The sequence below is a fragment of the Schistocerca piceifrons genome, chromosome 1 (assembly GCF_021461385.2).
Source record: "Schistocerca piceifrons isolate TAMUIC-IGC-003096 chromosome 1, iqSchPice1.1, whole genome shotgun sequence".
NCBI lineage: Eukaryota > Metazoa > Arthropoda > Insecta > Orthoptera > Acrididae > Schistocerca > Schistocerca piceifrons.
Window position 1 is genome coordinate 252724254 of NC_060138.1, and position 14806 is coordinate 252739059.

Here is a 14806-nt window from a genome sequence, read left to right on the forward strand (position 1 = left end):
ATGTCCGACAGATGGCGCTTCATCTGATAAGAACAGCAATAATTAGCATAACAAAGTAAGACAAAGCAAAGATGACGTTCTTTACAGGAAATGCTCAATATGTCCACCATCATTCCTCAAAAACAGCTGTAGCCGAGGAATAATGTCGTGAACAGCACTGTAAAGCATGTCCTGAGTTATGGTGAGGCATTGGCGTCGGATGTTGTCTTTCAGCATCCCTAGAGATGTCGGTCGATCACGATACACTTGCGACTTCAGGTAACCCCAAAGCCAATAATCGCACGGACTGAGGTCTGGGGACCTGGGAGGCCAAGCACGACGAAAGTGGCGGCTGAGCACACGATCATCACCAAACGACGCGCGCAAGAGATCTATCAGGCGTCTAGCAATACTTTGTTTTCTTTTTGGTTCTAATAAAACCCCATGTCATTCCAAGCATGTGTGTCAATTTTTTACCTCTCTATCTACATTATTCCGTGGTTTATTAAGTTTTCAAATTTATAGTGACTTTTTGATCACCCGGTACATTTGAACTATATTTCATTTATAAAATAAGACCGTTACGGTATGTTGTAATTTTCATGCACTGATTCCTGTTATTGCTTGTAATGTTAAATTGTCTATACAGAGCCTCAGTTGTTCTTGGCTGTAATTCGATCACTTCTTGCTAGATGACGCGAATCTGTTTCGTGCCCAACTCGTGGCTGCCTTTGCCTGTTAGTTGTCTAGTCTGACGGTGGCGGCGGTTTGATGCAGTTGTCTGGCTCTAAGCGACACCGTGACTGCCATTGTATTTCGATGGAACATTTTATTCCAATTGACAAACATATTACATTTTTACAGTTTAAGTTTTATTCTTGTGATTATTTCAATTTGATAAGAGCTTTTTTGATCAGATGTTTTTCATCTATGATGTGATTACATGTAAGTACACTGCTTGTACAGTACATGGAAGTAATCCTATTAATTATATTGTATTATTGAGCCATGTCATTATATTTTCTAGATAATCCTAAGTAATTTTTATTGTCATTAAGACCACCTTAGAGCTGTAGAAACCATGGCCAATTTGACAACAATTTTATGCAGCCGAGGTGACTATACGTATATTCTATAATTGAGATACGTCAAGTGTTCAGTTCCAGTGACAAAAATAACATGACATTCCTGTGGACATGGATTGTTTCAAAGTTGAGATTTCACCTTGTTCAAGTTATAATGAAGTGATCTGGTATTTTGTATGTGTTGTGGTATCAACTCGGCCTCCTCCAAAAGTAACCTATGAACCGAGCACTGCGCCGACGATTGTTATTTCGTTCGGTACAAGTCAGGATTTTGTGGTTGTTTGTAAAACATACTGCCCGGTAAATATTGTGAAAGCAGATAATCTTCACTTTTTACTTTAGTTAGTGACACTAAAAAAATAATACTTCAATAATATCACATCTACAATATTTTTTCTTAATGACTCGATGAATTGGGATTGTCTGGTAGATAAACTTATGGCCATACAAGGGACCAAACCATCCTACCGAGTGAGCTGTACCAGAACGACTCACGATACATCCTCACAGCTAAAAAACTGGAAACCAGGAATTAAACTTGTGAGGACGGGTCGTGAGTGTTGCGTGATAACAGCTCAACTGATAAAGGCACTCCTCACGAATGACAAGATTTCGGGCTGTACACAGATTTAATCTGTCAGGAAGTTTCACACCAGCGGCGCGCTACGTCACATACTGAAAGATTGATTTTGGTGTTATGTTGGTTGTAACAGCAAACTGAATGGTAGATTACGTCCCTTTTTCCAGAGTATAATTCAAAGCCTTAACGAATAAGTCAACCACAGTGACTTGTGCCCATTCCGACAATTTTTATCCATTTTCTGCTATATAGGCACTAAACCTGACAAATCATGAACACAATATGCAAAAAAACGTCAAACTGGCATGCAGTAGATAAGCTTTGATATGCAGATCATTATCATTTCAGAAGAAGATAAGAGCAACACTGTCCACACACTGATATACAAAGAAAAATTACGCAGCGAGTTTCACACTCAGAAACCACATCTGTAAGTTGTTTGTTTGTGAGAAGTGAACCACTGCGAGTCAACGATTGTCGACTGTACTCTTAGCAGCCGCAGGGTAGCGCTTCCGTAGTTATCCTCATTCGCGTAGCCTCTGTGAGCAGTGACTCGGTGTACTGTATAAGACGAAACCGCACCCGCTGCTCTCGTACTGTTCCTTAGCTGCTGAAGTTAGCGAGAGCGCTGCTTCACTCGCTTGTGTACGGAAGTCGGTATGTTAGTGGGTGCCATTTAATGTACGGCCAGTCACGCCAGCCTTTTTCACCGGTTGTAAGTTGCGTTCCAGTACTAACGGCCGCTTTTTCAAGTGCTCATATAGCCACAATACATCACTGCTCCACAAGGTGTTTCTCGACACCAGCTCCCGTGTCGGTACTAGATGTTATTCGAAGGATCTTTGAAGGGAAATAACAGCACCAGAGCACCACTGCAGTCATCATCCGAGTTTGTTTGGTATTCTGAATTTATTTTGTTCCTTTCTTCTTAATGACATTCGTTGCTAAACAGTCTCTCAATGACGTTGTGAGGGCCATTGATTGCTGCCTGAGTTGTTTGCGCATTTGCTTTCTACAATAAACTAGCAACGAACAAAATGCAAACGAAAAAAAAGTGGTTAGCGTTCAAGCCACGTAATCGCTGGGTCGCTGGATCGAGTCCCGCTCGTCAGTTTTTTTTTTATTTCGAACACACGTCATTTTCTTTACTATTTATATTACAGTTGATGTAATGGAAAAAAATACGTGTAATCGGATGAACTTTTATTAAATTTACAATGATATTTGGCAGTCTACAAAATTTTTACTATCGCAAATAATGTAATATTCATAACTACCGACTAGTAAAGGGCCAAACGTATAAAGTGATACCGAAAATGTATGCTTGTCCGTGACTTGAGAAATCCCTTATACCTGGAAGGAGCCCGAAACGACTTGTTGGCTCCAAGTTTTGAGAGCCAGAGACGGCTTTCGAAAGATGTACAGTTAATCGTCGCTTTCGACATTACGATTACAACTTGCGGGATGGTATTTTTCGTAAAAACATGAGAAACAAAGTTAAACGGCACCAGCTGCATTGAATAAATGCTATGATCCCGCACACGCAAGGTCTTTTGAGGTTTTCCGTGGAAAAACAAACCTCGTTAACATTTTCAAAAGCCTCTCTTTCAGCCGATAATTTGGAAGCAAATCATGCATAACGCAGCATTTCCTTAAACATCGGCGCTGATCATTGGTCATGCAGTATCGAGTATATTTTAATAGCGTCTTCACGAGAAGCAATTTCTCGTTCTCTTTCGATTAAATACGAACAATTTTGAAGACACTGACAAGCATATATTTTCAGTATCACTTTATTCGTTTGGTCGTTTACTAGCCGATAGTAAATTATATTATTTGTGATAGTAAAATTTGAAGCCTGCCAAATAACATTGTAAATTTAATAAAAGTTCATCCGATTACACGTATTTTTCCCATTACATCAATTGTAATATAAATAGTAAAGAAAATGACTGTGTTAGAAATTAAAAAAAAAAAAAAACTGACTGGCGGGTTTCGATCCAGCGGAGCGGACGTCCATATGACACCCGTTCAAGTTCATCGTTGATCCATTAACTTAATTTTTTATTACAGAGGCCAGCTAACCACCGAACACGCTTTTTTTGCGTTTTGTTCGTTATTGATCGTTGTGTTTGGACGTTGCGGACGTCGCAAGACATTCTGTTTAAGTTCGATGGTTGATCCTTCCACCCAATTTTTTATTACAGAGGCCAACCAGCTCTCTGACCGAACACGCTCAGCTACCGTGCCGGTGAAACACGCTGAGCTATCGTGCCGGCGCCACTCGGCCGCCGGCGCTTCCTGGGAAAAATGGCCACGCACAGGTGTATGTATTTGACGACATTTGACGGTCGAAATTATCTTGCGATTTTCTCACTAACGCTTGAGAAGTACGCGCTACTGCTTACACATTTTGTTGTCCTCATGGAGTACTACGAGTGTACGAAGTTTGCAGTAAATCCGCGCTCCAAACGTCGTGGCCTCCCCTTGTTAGTTATACCTGTAGAATGTACGAAGTATCTGCTGAGAGTTTCAGGTACAGCAACAGGTAACGGTTGACGAGAAGAGGGGAACGGAACACACTAGAAGAAAAATGGGTAGCTTTAAGTGATGAAATAGTGAAGGCAGCAGAGGATTAAATAGGTAAAAAGACAAGGACTAGTAGAAATCCTTGGATAAGACAAGAGATATTGAATTTAATTGAGAAAAGGAGAAAATATAAAAGGACAGCAAGTGAAGCAGGCGAAAGGAAATGCAAACGTTTAAAAAATGAGATTGATAAGAAGCGCAAAATGGCTAAGCAGGAAAGGCCAGAGGACAAATGCAAGGATTTAGAGGCATATTTCACTCGGTGGAAGGTACATACCACCTACAGGGAAATTAAACAGGTCTTTGGAGAAAAGAGAAGCAAAGCTAAAACTTGGAAGCAGTATAGAGGTTGTTTCAGAATTGATGGCGAATATTCAGAGATATGACAGGAATGATCGTTCTAAACAAAAAACCAAGTAAACATGGGCTCTAAAACGTATGTCAAGAGCAATGAGCAGTTCCTGATCTTCGATACTGTGAAGCAAATCTCTTCTACTGCGAGCTCTTTGCTTTCCATATTTTGGGAAGTGGTAGTATGGACCAAAACAAGAGGAAAATGCCCAGTAAACAAGTGCTCTAAAATACATACCTTAACAGCTACGAGCACCTATTCATCTTGGGTACCTTGGAACACAACTCTTCTAATGAACAAGTGCTCATAATTTTTAAGGTATGCATTTTAGACGATACGTTTACTGGACATTTTTTTCTTGTTTTGGTTCATACTACCACTTCCCAAAATTTGGAAAGTAAACAGCTAGCAGTAGAAGAGATTTGTTTCACAATATTGAAGACCAAGAATATTTCTTAGGTCTTAAGGTAGGCATTTTAGAGCCCATGTTTACTTGACTTTTCGTAACCTATATCCCTGAATATTGACCATCACTTTTGAAACACCCCGTATAGAGGGTCTATGCAAGGGAAATGTTGCTGAAGGCAATATTATGGATAGGAAAGTGGACGTAGATAAAATGAGAAGCGAGATATGATACTAAGAGAAGAACTTGACAGATCCCTGAAAGATCTAAGTGGAAACAAGGCCCCAGGAGTCAACGGTATTATATCAGAACTTTTGAAAGCCTTGGGAGAGACAGCCATGATAAAACTCTTCGATTTGGTGTGCAAGATGTATGAGACAAGCGAGCTACCCTCAAACTTCAAGAAGACTGTAGTAACTCCGATTCCAAAGAAAAGCAGTTGCTGATAGGTATGAAAATTACCAAACAATGAGTTTAATAAGTGCTGGTTGCAAAATACTAAAACAAATTGTATACAGAAGAATGGAGAAACTGCTAGGAGCCGACCTCGGGGAAGATTAGTTTGGATCCCTGAGAAGTGTAGGAATACGCGAGGCAATACTGACCCTGAGACTTATCTTAGAAGATAGGTTACGAAAAGGCAAGCATACGTTTATAAAATCTGTAGACTTGGAGAAAGCTTTTGACAATGTTGACAGGAATACTCTCTTTGCAACCCTCAAGGCAGCAGAGGTAAAATACGGGGAGTGAAACGTTATTTGTACAGAAACCAGACGGCAGCTACAGGAGTCGAGGGGCATGAAAGGGAATCAGTAGTTGAGAAGGGAGTGAGACAGGGTTGTAGTCTATCTCCAATCTTACTCAAGCTGTACTTTGAATAAACAATAAAAGAAACCAAAGAAATGTTTGTAGTAGAAATTGAAGTTCAGGGAAAAGAAATAAAAACTTTGAGATTTGCCGATGACAATGTAATTCAGTCAAAGACAACAAAGGACGTGGAAGAAGTGTTGCACGGAATGGACATTGTCTTGAAAGGAAGATGTAAGCTGAAAATCAACAAAAGCAAAAAAGATTAGAAAACGAGACAGTTAAAGTGGTAGATGAATTTTGCTATTTCGGCAGCAACATAACTGATGATGGCCGAAGTAGAGAGGATATAAAATGTAGACTGGCAACAGCAAGAAAAGAATTTTTGAAGAAGAGAAATTTATTAACATCCAATGTGGATTTAATTGTTAGGAAGTCTTTTCTGACAGTATTTGTCTGGAGTGTAGCCACTTATGGAAGAGAAACATGAACAATAAACAGTTTAGACAAGAAGAGAATAGAAATGTAGTACTACAGAAGAACGTTGATGATTAGATGGGTAGATCACATAACTAATATGGAGGTGCTGGATAGTATTGGGGTGACAAGAAATTTGTGGCACAACTTGACCTAAAGAAGGGATTGGTTGATAGGATACATTCTGAGACATCAAGGGATCGCCAGTTTAGTGTTGCAGGGAAGAGTGGAGACGTAAAAATCGTAGAGGGAGACCAAGACATCAATACAGTTAGCAGATTAAGAAGGATGTAGTCTGCAGTAGTTATTCGCAGATGAAGAGACTCGCACAGAGTAGAGCAGCATGGAGAACTGTATCAAACCAGTCTTCGGAATGAAGACCGCAACAACTGGTGCTTTACAAGCAAGTAATCACAATCCGTCAGTCCGAAAAGTTTCGAGGCTAGATTAATAAAAATTAGAGGAGAGTTAAGATGGTAATTATAATGCTTCAGGAGTTCTACGTAGTCTTCCTTCGCTCGAGTACAACACACCAGGACGCTCATACAACAAATTGAGAGATCAGAAAAAGCCATCTTAGAAGATGTTATCCAACTCACACGGCAAATTCGATTGGATGTCGGTTAAGTCACCAGATCGCTGACCCTTCAGGCGAATTTCTGCACTTTGTTGTTTTTGTGGTAGGTTCGTCTCGATAGCACAAAATGTCACCTGTGATAGTTTTTTTCCACAAATGTTCCGCGTTTTTGTCCCTCGCGTTTCAGTGGTAACATTGTCTTGTGTGAGAAGGAGAAACTTCTACTAGAACGCACTGGAACGTGCTTTTCGATCCGCGATATTGATGTTGACGTTTGTCGGGATTCAATTACTACCAAGCGAATATGGAATTTTTCGGTTCGGAAGAGCTATACTAAGCGCCATGGAAGATCTCAAGTCTTACCCAACTAGTGGCCGAGAAGACGTTTTGTTTCTTCGATCGTGCGAGAGGGTGCAATTATGTCGAATGCCTTTGGTCAGTCAATCGGCTCTTTGCAGCACAAGTATCCACACGGGCAGTGCGACGACGTAAGGAGCACCATGAACTGTCATCACGACGACTTTTGCTGCGGCTTTCCTTGACACGGCAGAAGACGAAGGCGCCTCAACCGTGATGCTCCCAACGACAGCAGTTGTACCGCGCCGTCTTTCAGACGAGTCCCATTTCTCTGAAAAACAGCAGAATGGACGTTTTCGTATGCGTGTAGGTCCTGAAGGTAACAAGCGTTGCCAGGACGCATTCGTCGTCGTCACATGGGAACAGTTCCATGCATGACTGTATGGGCTGTCATCGTCTTAGCAACACGATCACCTCTGCTTCGCGTAGCCGGTAGTTCGGACAATGTTCAGTGGCTGTGCCCTATCTTCGAGATCTTGATGACGTTATCTTTCAATAAGACCGTATGAGACCGTATGTGTTCCTTGCTCTCTTGACCTATCTCAGTACACACGGTGTTCGTTGATTGTTGGCTTGGCACGCATGTTCTCCAGGTCGCTTACCCACTGAAAACATCTAGTTATAGGTTACCGCGAGACTGGCATTCCGTCACTCGCCAGCCACCGTGATTGGTGAACTCTTACACTGAGCTGAAGCAGCATGAAACGACGTATCTGTAACTGTCATCCAAGCAGTATAGGTAGGACACATTTAAACCAGCAAAAAAAGTCTCTTAATGTAGGTTGTTATTTACAATGCGGCTAATATTTGTATGTTTTTCTTGACGTGATTAACTGGTAGTGTGTAGTCGAATTCCAGCCGAATTAATAATGTCATTTTTCCAAGCAATATTTCGACGTCTTATTTATATGCTAAGAGCGATACAAGTACGAGCACTGCGCTCAAGAATGGAATCGTCGCATCGGGTGAGAACCCGACAGCGTACTACCTTCGATACCGCATTCAGTTATAAAGCAGTAAATAAAATATCTCGGGTGTATGACATCGGTACGCACGTTCCAAAATACCGCGCATAAAAATGGGATTTTTCCGGAGCTCACACTTCGGATTCTATTAGTAATAGAAAGGTTGGTTCAAGTGTTTTGGATAGTCCTTCGGCTAGAGACCATTTGCATACTGTACAGGGTCAAAGTTTGAATATAACACACTTCCTCCAGATTTGGCAAATGGAGTAAATCGTTGGTTATTTTTGCATTATATGCGGTCTATGGTGCGCTTATGGAGGCATCATTTAGTTCATGGTCGGTTCCTGAGAAAATCCGAAAAATATAGTTTCTCGGTACCAAAATAGAGCTTCGGTTTCCAAGACGGCTATGCACAGCAAATGAATGGCTGAATTGCTTACGATACATTCCTAAGATTCCTATCTCAAAATCTTGATATCTTTATCCGTTTCCGAGATACAGAGGTTCAAAGTTATCCTACTTCCATACGCAAAATACTTACGTGAAAACATAAAGTCCGTTGTGAGGTGAAATCTAAATAACCGCAGCAAACTGCATAAATTTTAACGGTATATTCTACAGGCATTTACCTAGAAGTGCCATTTTCCTTTCTCAAAATTCTTTATCTGTTATCGGTTTCTGGGTGCTGAGGAAGACAGACTGAGGCAACTGATGCCCCATGTTTCAGTCAGGGTCTTTTAAAACAGAGGAATATTAGCCTTTTTTGTGCTCCCGTAGGAGCACTTTTCCGTTTGTTTGTTATTACCCGAAGATAGTTTCCAGAATTCACGTCTGAGGAGTGGTGTAATAGTCCTTTCATTTAAACTTCCCTATACTTTACACATTAAAATTGCAATGGTTTGACACTGGCATTAAATTAATAAGTCCTGAGTTCATGGAAATTAGGAGAACAAAACTATTGTGCTACATTCGACAAAACTTGCTTTTGAATGGCTTAGAAATTTTCGAGTCATTAGGAGATCGAACGAAATATTTTTGACGAATATGAACACAGGTTATCTTCCAAAAGAGGTGTTATGAGAAGGCTGATGGCTGAGGCTTCCCAAATTCCAAGCTCAGGCGACTGTTTTTGCTAGCTTCCGGTTTGCGTTACACTCAAAAGTAGTGGCGTGAAGAGACGTCTGGAAAGAGTGACAGCAGGGTAGGAAATCCAGCACGTACAACAAATCATGTTAATCTGCTGGAGAACTGTGCAAGGAAACGGAAAATACATATTTCCATTAGTGCACTGGCACTAGCGTTAACCCATACGGATGAAATAAGTGCTGCAACATTGTAATAAGAATGCTAGGCGGGAAGAAAAACTTGGGTCCCATCGAAAAGATGCATTTTATTTATTAGAGAGAAATGTATTGTGGAATTTTAAAGCAGAGGGGTAGGACTACCGGCACGCTGATGTTTTTTCTTTTTAAATAAGTCGAGAGCATAGTAATGAGCACCAGAATTCCAACACTGTAGAAAGTTCAGCGTGTATAGCAGAAATTATGTACCTTTTCAGGAATGAAGAGGCTTTAAAGATATAGGTGTTAACGACAGATGAAAATTTGGAAATTTGTGGTAAGGACTATGGGACCAAACTGCTGAGGTCATCGGTCCCTTGGCTTACGCAGTACTTAATCTACCTTAAACTAACTTACCCTAAGGACATCACACACATACCCATGCCCGAGGGAGGACTCGAACCTCCGACGGGGGCAGCCGCGCGAACCGTGACAAGACGCCCTTAGACCGCACGGCTACCCCGCGAGGCAAACGACAGATGAATGGCTCTGAGCACTATGGGACTTAACATCTATGGTCATCAGTCCCCTAGAACTTACAACTACTTAAGCCAAACTAACCTAAGAACAACACACAACACCCAGTCATCACGAGGCAGAGAAAATCCCTGACCCCGCCGGGAATCGAACCCGGGAACCCGGGCGCGGGAAGCGAGAACGCTACCGCACGACCACGAGCTGCGGACGATAGACGAATTCCCTGTAGTTTGTCGATAGCAAAGTTCGCTATAAGATAGCCCAAACTACAAATTTGTTTCTGTTGCCATCTCGTACTTAGACAGAACTAAAATATTATACTCATGACATTCAGTGAGATATCTCGCCGATGTATGTTATATCCACTGCACGCTGCTAACAAAGTCTAGAATAATTATCGACGTAATCTCTCCGGCAGTTTTGGCCTAGTCTAGCACACTGACTATATTCGGTTAATTGTTATAAACCTTCAAACTAAGTAACTCAACTTATTTATGGATGTTATCTATAGTTAACCCTGTATTCAAGAACTATTCGTGTACAGAGTAAATATGAACAATAACTTTCAGTGAGAAATACGCTGTTTAGTAACTTTAAAGTTACGAGTGTCACCTTGTTCTCCACTAAACACGAAGAATGACATACATTTTGTTCCGTGGAAGAGACATATAAAACATTTATGTCCTACAGTAGAGTCAACAAAAGAAATTCCTTGACAGCTGGCCGCCCTATGGCCAGCATGCAACTGCAAAACGCGAACGGCGGTAGAAAAAACAAAATAATTGTCTTCTAAAGAGCCTTGACAACAGTGCGGCGTTGCCATAGAGACGTACGCAAAATCGCGTTAAGTGATTGGTTGACGTGGGTGCGCGAAGCAGCTCTGCCTCAAGCTCACTGTGACTGTCAGGGGACTTCATTCGCCGATTCTATTGCAGATCCATCTTTTTACGGTAAAATACAATAGTTGAATCGCAGATGATCTCCAACTACACACTGACCGTTTGTTGACATTACAGCCCCTTAAGGATACAATGACAGAAAAATTTTCAAATAGTTCCCAAATCATTACAGTGTGTATCACTGGTCGTATGCTTTGTGGAGGATACTAGCTCACAAACAATAAATTTGATTTTGGTAATTTCCAAGAATGATTGCCTATCGATATCGCGGGGTACAAACGATACATATCGAACGTGCGATCCTAAATCGATCACGTGACTCTTGTGGCGGGCGTTATGAGTATGTTTATAGTGGTTACTGCAGCAATGACAAAAGAAGACCGTTACAAAAATACTTGTAAACCAAAGGAGATGACTTACCTTACTTGTCGTCGGTGTTGTCGTCATGTGAAAGGCCATGTGATGTGTACGCTATGGGAATAAATCTCTTTTTGCCCGTAATTCGCGGAGGTATGTAACTTAAGGGAACGACGGAAAACAGATAAGAATGACGATCACAAACAATTGATCATAACGCCCGCCACCAGAGTCGCATGATCGATATGTATCGTTTGGACCCCACGACTTCAATAGGCAATCATTCTTGGAAATTACCTTGATTTTGGTAAAAGACGACTCCCTCTTACTGGATTACGAAATATATACGCCCAATTTATTTTTGATGTACATCTTTTTCTGAAACACCTTGGTACATTTGCTTTATTGTGAACTGTTACTTATCGCAACAAAGGAGACTATTATTAGATAAAACTAACATGTGATTTAATTACATTAATCCCGTGAACTTCTTCACCTTTCCTTACTCGACCTCACAACCAATTGTTTCACCGAGCAAGGTGGCGCAGTGGTTAGACACTGGACTAGCATTCGGGAGGACGACGGTTCAATTCCGCGTCCGGCCATCCTGATTTCGGTTTTCCGTGATTTCCCCAAATCACTCCAGGCAAAAGCCGGGATGGTTCCTCTGAAAGGGCACGGCCAACTTCCTTCCCCATCCTTCCCTAATCCGATGAGAACGATGACCACGCTGTCTGGTCTCCTTCCCCAAACCAACCAACCAAGCAACCAATTGTTTCGGAAGCAGAGTCTCAGAGTGATTTGAAGCAAAATGATTCAGTTCATTTCTTTCTGTCAGCGAATATTACTCCTCCTTACGCAGTCTCTCAGAACACTCTGAATCTTTCAGAATTCCCTGATATTTGCCGCGTTATTTCAGTGAATTTAATTTCCCTGAGGAATCTCGGTTTTCCAGGTCACCCAGACAGGTCGCCATCCTAACGAAGGTAACAGTGAAACTCTTTTACATACCTGGTATGAGTAAAGTGGTCACCGTCTGCAGACGGAGCGACGGCTGCTGCTCGCCCGTCCCTGCTACTGGCGTACAAAGCGGCTGACCGCGTCCCCTCCTACACAGCGCTACCGAACCACTGGACACAATTAAGCACACTCACAGCCAGACAGCCAGGCCAGCGCGCCATCCGCTGCCGACGCTGGAAGCCCCCGGGATGACCCAAAAAGTCGATACCGTTTGGGGAACCCCCGGGGTTGGCTCTGTCAGGCTTCCCAACACACCCTCCCCTCTCCTTCCGCCCTGCGATACCTTTCACAGCCTACAGCTGAGTACAGAGCAGCCGGAGACTGCGTTGTGCTCTCTGTCTATGTCTGGCTTATTTGCAGTCTGTATGAACTTTAAGATTATTCATGGTCTTGGCAGTCACTACATTCACTTTCTTCTGCTGCTCTGTGATTACTGATTTTTTTTTTTTCGCTTGCCTGTCACAAATTGCCGTTGTGGTGTCACCGCCAGACACCACACTTGCTAGGTGGTAGCTTAAATCGGCCGCGGTCCATGTAGTACATGTCGGACCCGCGTGTCGCCACTGTGATCGCAGACCTAGCGCCACCACCAAGGCAGGTCTCGTGATACGAGAGAGGACTCGACCCCAGTTGTACGCGAACCTAGCTATCGCCCCAGTTGTACGCGAACCTAGCTATCGCCCAGGTGTACGAGAACCTAGCTACCGCCCAGTTGTACGCGAACCTAGCTATCGCCCAGTTGTACGAAGCCTTTCTCTCTCATTAGCCGAGAGACAGAATAGCCATCAGCTAAGTTAATGGCAACGAACTAGCAAGGCGCCAGTTGTATCAGTGCCTATAGCTTACGAGTATTCAAGAGAGATGTATTCCAAGAACTAAATAAAAGATAAGTACTAAGCATCTACATACTTTTCTTCTTAATCATTTATAAGTTCTCATGTTCCAGACTTCACGCCCGTCTGCTTTATGCCGTGCGTGCACTATCGGCTACAGCGTTAGTCTAGCTTTCTTTTTCAGCAATCAAATTCACGGTGTCGGTCCAGCTACCGACACAACAGCCGTTACTTGCCCTTGTCACTGTACGAAGCTTCATACCGTCACACTTGCAAGAGGTAAAAATTTCGAGTATCTGGGATTAGTAATATCAGAGACAGGATCAGTTAAAGCAGACGTCTCGAAGAGTAACATCTGGTTGGAAAAAATGGCGTATGTTTCAGAGGTTTTGTGTGATTAAAAAAAAACCATAAAAACCAATGGAAATTTTTTTAAAAATAGGTGTAAGGCCAGTGCTATTGTCTGACAGTGAAGTCTAAGCATCAAGAAAGCACCACACATGGGCCCGAGGAGTAACATTGAAATACAAATAGCGCGATGAATTCGGAGGTATAGTCCAAGCATTCTGAGACGGCATAGTTAAATTTGCAAAAATCATTACCTGAACACATAAAATATTAGCGTAAAGGAAATTAAATTTCAAATAGTTTAATGAAACTCAATCCAAGTTGGCGAACTTGGCCTAAAAATTCCGAAAAGCTGCAAAAAACTGTTTTTCTTAAATAAGTAAAAATATATAGCCCAGAGCGAGAAATGTTATACGAGAAAGTATTAGGGCTTAAAAAGATCTATTGATTCCTTTTTTGTAAGTATAGATTGCATTCTTACGCTGCGTGATATATCGAAAAAAAGTTAAACATCGGATTGTCTTTAACTCGTTAACATTCACGTTCCCATACTTGCTATTTACTGTAAGTAGATCTGCGGTAAGTCGAAAAAGTACTTGTTTGAAAAATAAAAAAAAACATTAATTATTTTTCGAGATATGTCGATTACAAAAAACAGGCGCTCTCGCTAATTTGCTAGATCTTATCAGAGGATAGCCCCTTTAGCAATGGTTTTAGGCTTATTTTCCTGGAAGAGAGTTGTGCGATCATACTATTAAATAATTTTTACGATTTTATTAGTTGTAGGGATCACGAAATGACTACGAAAAACTTACACTTTCTAGGCCGACCGCGCACCGGTTCCCCCCACTCCGCCACCCGCTCGAGCTGACGCACTCTGTGTTTGCACGACTTTATTATTCAGTTACTAATAGTAAAAGTCGATTATACAGACTCTGCGTAGTTGAAAAAGGCGAGGACGAAGGATAATGACTCGTCGAACTGAGCAGTGAACACTGTTTACATTTTTCTACTGTCCGTCTCGATTGACATTGCCATTCCTTTTTCAGACTGAGCATGAGGAAACAGATATTGTGTTTTATTGTTTTGTGAGTAACACCGTCAAGATGACGTCTTGGCACACCAGCCAACACTAGTGGTAGCTACCGTCTTCATGGATTTAAGATATGAAGGTGGGCCAATTCGGACGAAACTCAAAATTACAGTTAAATACGAAAACATTGTGTCGGTTGTTTTATTCACAAAATTTAAAAAAGTTTTTAATATCTGCACCTTCCGCATAACGGAAAATGTTTCTCTCCTTTTGATGTCCAAATATTTTTCTGGGGCCTGTATTTCCGTCTTCTATGGGTCTCAAT

The 14806-nt window shown here is 41.7% G+C and overlaps 1 protein-coding gene across 1 annotated transcript in view; it reads right to left on the reverse strand.

Annotated features, from left to right (window-relative positions):
- LOC124792827 (protein PRY1-like) overlaps positions 1–12312 on the reverse strand; it is a 542115-nt gene extending 529803 nt beyond the window's left edge. The window contains exon 1 of the mRNA XM_047257973.1: positions 12259–12312. The gene's annotated coding sequence lies outside the window, so the exon portion shown is untranslated. The remainder of the gene's footprint in view (positions 1–12258) is intronic.
- Positions 12313–14806: the final 2494 nt, after the last annotated feature.